This window comes from Parasteatoda tepidariorum, chromosome X1 (assembly GCF_043381705.1).
Source record: "Parasteatoda tepidariorum isolate YZ-2023 chromosome X1, CAS_Ptep_4.0, whole genome shotgun sequence".
In the NCBI taxonomy this organism is placed as follows: Eukaryota; Metazoa; Arthropoda; class Arachnida; order Araneae; family Theridiidae; genus Parasteatoda; species Parasteatoda tepidariorum.
In genome coordinates, this window is record NC_092214.1 from 5757769 (window position 1) to 5765290 (window position 7522).

Here is a 7522-nt window from a genome sequence, read left to right on the forward strand (position 1 = left end):
GGGACGATTGTAACAGCTGAAAATAAATAATCTTATGTTTACAAACCATTACTTAACTCTTTAAGAACCACCAATAGTTTCCTATATCATTTATATTATGTTGCATGTGCATTATTTTATTTGTCACCTTTCACAACATAAATTAAAATTTTTAACCTTAAGTTAAAGTTAAAAGTTTAACCCTTTAGGTCTCCGCTCATTATTATTTTTACTAATAAAATATCACTACTATTTTGATCAATAACAAAATATATCTCAACTATGATAATATTTATAATTAACTATGTTTTAGTTGAATTTATGAACTGTTACAATTGACCCCGTAAGTGGGTACAATCGTAACAAGTGCACGACTGTCAAAAACTGTTAATAACTAATATAATAACATTTAAAATAAGGTTTTTTTTCTAGTAGAGGATAGTCTACTTTACTCGTCTGTCAATTAATACTAATAATATATTGGATTTTTTGTCAGTTAAAAATAGTTAAGTAAAAAATGCTGCAATTGACCCCACTCTCCCCTAGTATTTTGGAACACTCCTCGTTTAAAATGTAAATATGGTGATTAATTTGCCGTGAATCTTCTATGAATAAACTATTATGTATATTATCTCCACAAAGCGGACACTCCCGTAACCGGGCGCGGACAGTCATATATGTTCTGAAACGTTATTTTAAATATATCTTCAAACCGAACACAACTTTTCTAAATTTAAAAAAAAAATATTTCCACTTTTAATTCAAAAAAAAATATGCATGTATCCCCCATTTTTTTAAGAATATAAACTTTTTGTCTCATCCATAAATGAAAATATTGTTATGCGATTTCTGCATTTAGCGATTAAAGTGAGTAACTCCAGTAACCTTTGTTTATCTTTGCGAGTAAAGGATAGAAAATGATACTACTCATGAGAAATATTTTTGGATGGTGTCAATTTTTGATCCTTTCATCTGGATGAGGACCACAATTTGAAATGACACATTAAATGCTCTCAATTTCCCCTTCGCAGTAAAATTTCATTTCTTCTAATCAAATTGAACTCTGTACTTAGCACAACTAGGCTTTAAAAAAAGGCAACAGAAATCAGAGAATCAGAATTTAATAGAGAACAGAACAGACACTCTGAGAGGTTCATATAAATCAAACATTTATTCACATTTTTTGACAAATGATCGATTATGACAACTCTCGAAGGCCTGGTGCCTTTCAATTAGGTATTGCCATGTTTTTTTCGTGCATCGTGGGAGGCTTATCTTCAAGGATCTATCAAATTTCTTCATCTACTCATTTTGCACTATAAATATTTTAATTTAAGTTTAAATAAATATCACTCTGAATAGTTATTATAGGTTATTTAATTATTTCTATACCATTTCAATTATCCTAAATAACAATTTATGGCGTTCCCCTTCGTTATTAGTGCACCCTTATAGCAAATGAACTGTCTTTAAAGCCTCCGCTTAACCGAGATTTTACTCTATATGCAATTAATTTTGACATGGATTTTTTTGGTGACCATGTTTATACCCTATTCCTATATAAGTCAGAAGCAATTTATCTTTGTTGTCAGATTATAAAGAGTAGAAAAGCGCCAACCATATCAGAATATCATTTAGGTGTTATGCGTCATGCTAACTCCGCTGATAATCACGACAATTTCGGTTAATATGTTATTATTAATTTCAATTAAAAATTTTATTAATTTAGCACATTAATTAACTTGTATTTAATACTATTACGTTTGTCATAGAAAAATAGCATGCTGCGCAATTTTGTAAAATTTTACATCTCCTTATTATATTTCTATATTTATCACCTGTCGATATGTTTTTTTAATGTTTATCTAGAAATAATACATAATTTTCACAAATGTTATTTAATTTCTAGATTATAATGAACATTTTTATCTAAAGTAGTTCATAATTTCACAATATTCTCTTAATTTTGTCTGCCATATCATTATTAATATTTTTTAAATTTCGACCTCAAAATTGAAACAGGTTAAGTCAAAAACCATAACCACTTTAAACAATTTTTGGTAAATTGGAGTTACATTTCAAATTTTAACCACGTGTTAAGAATTTCTCCTCCCTCCTTCTGAAGGGCGGAAAATGAAAACATTGCAGTTTACTGATACTACAATGATATCCAAAAAAATTAAAAACAAAAAAGCCGTACTTTCATATGCGTCTTGTTAAAAAACATACATTAATTGACTGCCACCTTAAAACCCGTAGCCATTTAAGAACTTAGCATAAGATAGTTGCTACTCCGAATCCAGTTTATTAAATAATTAAAATAATTAACTGCAGGTTTCACTGTTTGACTTTCTTTAAAAAAAATATTTCTGAATAATGCCACCCCAATCTTACCTTTGTTCGGAATATTTGTCACACAATTTATATCAATGTTGAGCATTATACTGCCTTTCAAAACTTAAGGTACAACCTGTTTTCTGTTTTTTCTTTTAAAATGAATAGACATAGAAACTAAATATTTAGAGGAAATGCTCACAAAGTTTTTCTTGATTGTCAAATAAATATTCAAATAAATTTCTACACAAATATAATCTACAAAAGCAGCTTAGAGCTACAAAGCTACAAAGCTTTAGCAGCTACAAAGCCAGCTTAGCAGAAATGTACCTTCTCATAGGAAACAGAGCAACAAAGTCTTATGAAGAAAATTCTCTTTAAAATATTATAAAAGCTATGAATGTATCCATGACTTACTACAATGCAGTGATGGCATCATTTTTCAATGCTGCCAATTAAATTGTCGGGAGTTAAATGAAGAAAGCATGAGATATGGAGTACCCCTTGTACCTGCTCATGTCATAACTGAAAAGAGGACTCAAAGCAGCAACTTATCCACCAAGGTAGTTCAGAACATTTTCTAGTGAAATAAGGCCTAAAGATTTGACTTGACGATCCCTTCGGCGAATATTTTAGCATCCCGAAATTCCTCGTCGACATGATAGGGCTTATGTGGCAGCGTGCTGTCACCCATTAAAATGAAATAATAACCACCCAAATTCGCAAATAAAAAACCTCTGAGCTTCAAGATCAAATCTCTATATTTAAAACCAGTAATTGAGTCTCGATTAAAAATTTAACGGGGATTATACAGCCATTAAACATGATGCAGATAATTAAGCTTTTTCTTCCATCATGGTCAGTGTATTGAAGAATCCCTTGCTCTCTCTACATCAAAGTATTAGTTTTTGCCTTCCAGTGCTTAATAAATCAACCATAATGGAAGCGATTGTTTGATAGTCTAGGAAAGCATCATGTGGGACGACCGCATGACCCCCCATGTATTTGAAAGAGGCATTGTGCCTGGTTTGTATATAGAGACATATTTTTAAATTCCTTAGTTTTCTCTTTTAGGAATTCGGTTGTTTCTGATTTTGCTTAATGGACAACAGCGTGCTGCTAAATAGACAGCATTACGCCATGGATTTTCTAAAATGTTAAGATATTTGTTGGAGTGATTGAATAGAGAACCAAATCTCCAGACCTAAATACTTCAGAGAATATTTGAGTCTATTGGTAGACAAGTTGTTGATAATTGATTCATCGTCCCCCGACAATTTAGTTAGCAGCATGGAATATTAGTTTCACCAAGCATCCAGTGCATCCTAATTAAGAGTGGATACTTTTTTTTCAAACTAGAACACATTCCTGTTTCTAAAGCAATTTTCGTTTAAAACTGAAATGCACTATTTTCTTCGAGAAGGAACATTTCCACTAAGTTTTTTTCCTTTGTTATAAATTGTTTGCGTTCGAATATATTTAAATTTCTGTGTGGCAACAAAAGTAATAAAACTGTTTAGTGAACAGTTCTTTTAAGTTTCGTGTTCCTTTGGTCCTATATTAATCCGTTTTCAAATTAGACACAAGAAACAGGTTGAATCTTCACTTTTTGATTGGAGTGTATTTCCAAATTGCCTAAATATACCAAGCGACAACTGACACCTAAAATTTGAATTATTTCTTCTGAACAAAGGTTAGTTGTAGAGCTGTTTCAAAATTTTTCCACATATTCAAAAAAAGAAGTAATCTGCAGTAAAAATGAATCAATATAATAGTTAATATTTTCAACCGGTATATCATAATATCTAAAGATTTAGTATTATGTATTATCTGAATATTTAGAATAATACAGAATGAATCTGAATTCGTCATTAATATTCTATTTTATAACTGGCGTTGACTAGCAGACTAATTTTCGGATTTCTGGCAGTCAATATTCAACTTCTTAGTCTTATAATTTTAAATCCAATCCGGAAGACAAGCAAATTCCTGGATCAAGATTTGAGACAAATTCGCTTTTTTGATCAAACTAAACCAGCTGTGCAATGCATGGAGATGAAAACCATGGAAACCTCACTTAATTGTCTCGATGTCAAGGAAACTCTGACCCATTATCAGTCTACCACTGGGGATACTTTTCAACAGCACTGCTGTTGATGGAAGCCGGGAGCAATATTCGAAATGACCAGCTACCTCTGGGATTCGAACTTGGGTTGTCTCATTAGGATGTAAATACTCTATCCCCATAGCCATCGTAGCCTCATCGCCGATAAGTAGGAAGGAAGGGCACGTCATAAAGATTGATAATTGCACTGGAACTAATAACTAAAAATGCTATCCTACGCCGCTGGGTCGTCTCACTATTATGAATTGGCTGCTCCTGCGTATTTGAAACGGTACTTATATTTATTTAAATTATCTCAATTTTATATTGATTTTGCGTTTTCTATTGATCATTGCCTAAATTTCATTTAATTGGGTCAGAAGCATTTGTTTTACCGTAACGTACCGATATGCGATGAAATCAGCGATATCTGAGTTCGTCGCTTAATTTTCAAATAACGATAAACTAGCTATTTTTCAGCCTATTTGAATGTATTTTCAGACAGTATATGCAAGAAAGATTTCCTGTAACTATAATAGTTGCGAGAAAACTCTAAATTTAGATTGAAGTCAGATTGAATAATTAAGAATGCCGTTTCAAATCATTGGGGAGACGGCGTGGAATGACATTATCGGTCATAAGTTGGTATGTATTTTTCATTCCTTATGATGTGCCCTATCTCCCCACCAAATATTAATGATGAATTCAGAATCACACAGCATATTATCTAAGTAGAATGTATCTAAGTATTCCGAAATAAAATAAAAAGTATTTTTTGTGTTAACTAGACTTGGTTTCTTCAATTTCTTTTTAGTACAAAAGAAGCAAAAACTAAGAAGAATTTAGAAAAAGTAAAAAATATCTAGAAAATATATGAAATTAAAAATAATATTTACGAAAAAAATATTCGAAATTCATTTATTAATTATTTTCTGTCGAAGAAAAAGAGTTCTTCGAGATAAATACATAAATTCAATATTTATACAAAGATAAAGTTTTGTAATTTTCTACATAGTCCCCACATCCAAAATTAATTGAGAGAAAAATATCTTATTATGAATGCAGGTGTGCGAGCTCTCATGTGTTGTTCTAGAACTCTTATTATAGTGTTTTTTTATCGGTCAATCAATTAAAACATTGTACACAATGACATTTACATGAAAGACAAAGACATTTTATTTATCTTTAAAAAATGTTTTAAAGCTTTAACTTACAGAAAAACTGAAATTTGGCACTGCCATAATTAAAGACAAAATCTTTTATAATATAAGTTGAAAATTATTTAAATAAATACAATCATTTTAGAAAACAATTACATGAGGTTATCGGAAAATCTCTTAGCGATTAATGTTTGCTATTGTTCACGATTTGATAATTATTTTAAGTTATAGTATAGTAATATAATATTATAATGCAATGTAATGTAATATAATATAATATAATATAATATAATATAATATAATATAATATANATAAATTTGTGATTTTTGATTGAAGGAAAATTAAAATAAATATTCAAAGTTTACAGAGTTCAGAGTTGTTAAAAATTTTTAAATTTTTTTTAAAATTTAATTAATATGTTAATGTAATTTTTTTTTAAATTAGTGTTTTATACTGTGATTGAAGCTAGCTATTATATAACTTGCAGTTCACATGATTCATAGAAATAACCTGAAAGTTTGAGTTTATCATTTAGTCAAAAACTATAAATTAAAATAAGAATATCTTACGTGAGTTTGAAACGAATCTTTTTCAAGCGGGATTTTAAATATCTTTATATTATATTATATTACATAATTACATATTATATAATATAATATATATTATATTATATTATATTATACTAAAAATTCAATTTTTAAAACATTATACTATTTTCTTAATATTTTGTTTTTTAAACACAATATAATACTAAAAATTAACTCGCTTAATGAGAACAGTACAACTAACAGACCATTTTCAGAAATTTTACTGTAAAGAGAAAAAACTAGACATTGGAATCGGGATAGCTGATTTTAGATAAGTCCGACGTCAATGGTTATAATTAACAAGAACCAAAGCTAAAATGACTTTTTTTTTACTTCCTTCCCTTCAATAAAAGTGTGTTTTTTTTCTGTAAAATTGTTTGAAATATCTGAAAAAAATGGCAAACGTTCCTATATATTTGTTATTAGACTAAACTTCAGAATACGTTCAGTAATATAATATCAGTAATAAATTACTTATAAATTTGGTTTGTTGACTTTTACTCAAATAATCACAAAATAGTATCTTAATAGTCATTAATTACTACAATATCTGCTACTTGATCATCTTCTGTAATGAATGATACAATTGTCAAACTGGCTGGTCGAAAAAGATTGCCGGGAAATTAGAGAAAAAAAATGTTTACGAAATTGAAAACTTACTTCGTTTTTCAAATGCGAGGCAAAATACACATTTATGCTTAACATCGTAGAAACAGATAATACACAGATTTATTAGACCTCCATTCTTGATAAAAATATTAATTGCAATTTATAAGAACTCTGTTTTCCTTCAAACGGTAAAAAATATATATTTTTAAAATAACTATTTGAAATATTCTATTCTGGTATATGGAATAAGGATTAAGTCGGTACTTTGAAGATAAAGTATACGAGGCATGAGCAAACAAATCTTACAAAACGTTTTGTGGTTTCTTTTAACTCGTTGCGTAGGCGACAAATTTGGCACTTTTCTTTCCTAACTCACGCCTATTGCTGTTGAAAGCAAGTTTTCAACAAATTATCTATTAGCTTACTGCAGGTTCTTCATTTTTTTATGACGAATAACTCGTCGGCTCGTTTCTAATACCGCCCCCAAATTGATAAAACTTCAAAAGTGTTAACCGACATTGCGACACTTATCTTTTAAGTGATTAACGGAAGCAAATTAGGAACTAAATTCTTTCTGACGTCATGCGATGACACCTGGTACTGCTTGAGAAAGTGTGTTTTATCGTATATCTTAATAATTTTTAATTATTTGAGATTTTTATAATTAATAAACTTTAAAATAATGTTACTTCTCATAACGTGGCCTTCTACGTTTTAAAATATTAGAATCTAAGGAAGTTATGTGGCA

General features: G+C 29.6%; 1 protein-coding gene across 1 annotated transcript in view; it reads right to left on the reverse strand.

Moving 5' to 3' along the window:
- LOC107440097 (glutamate receptor ionotropic, delta-2) overlaps window positions 1-6961 on the reverse strand; it is a 33895-nt gene extending 26934 nt beyond the window's left edge. The window contains exon 1 of the mRNA XM_043040655.2: window positions 6826-6961. The gene's annotated coding sequence lies outside the window, so the exon portion shown is untranslated. The remainder of the gene's footprint in view (window positions 1-6825) is intronic.
- Between the last annotated feature and the right edge of the window lie 561 nt (window positions 6962-7522).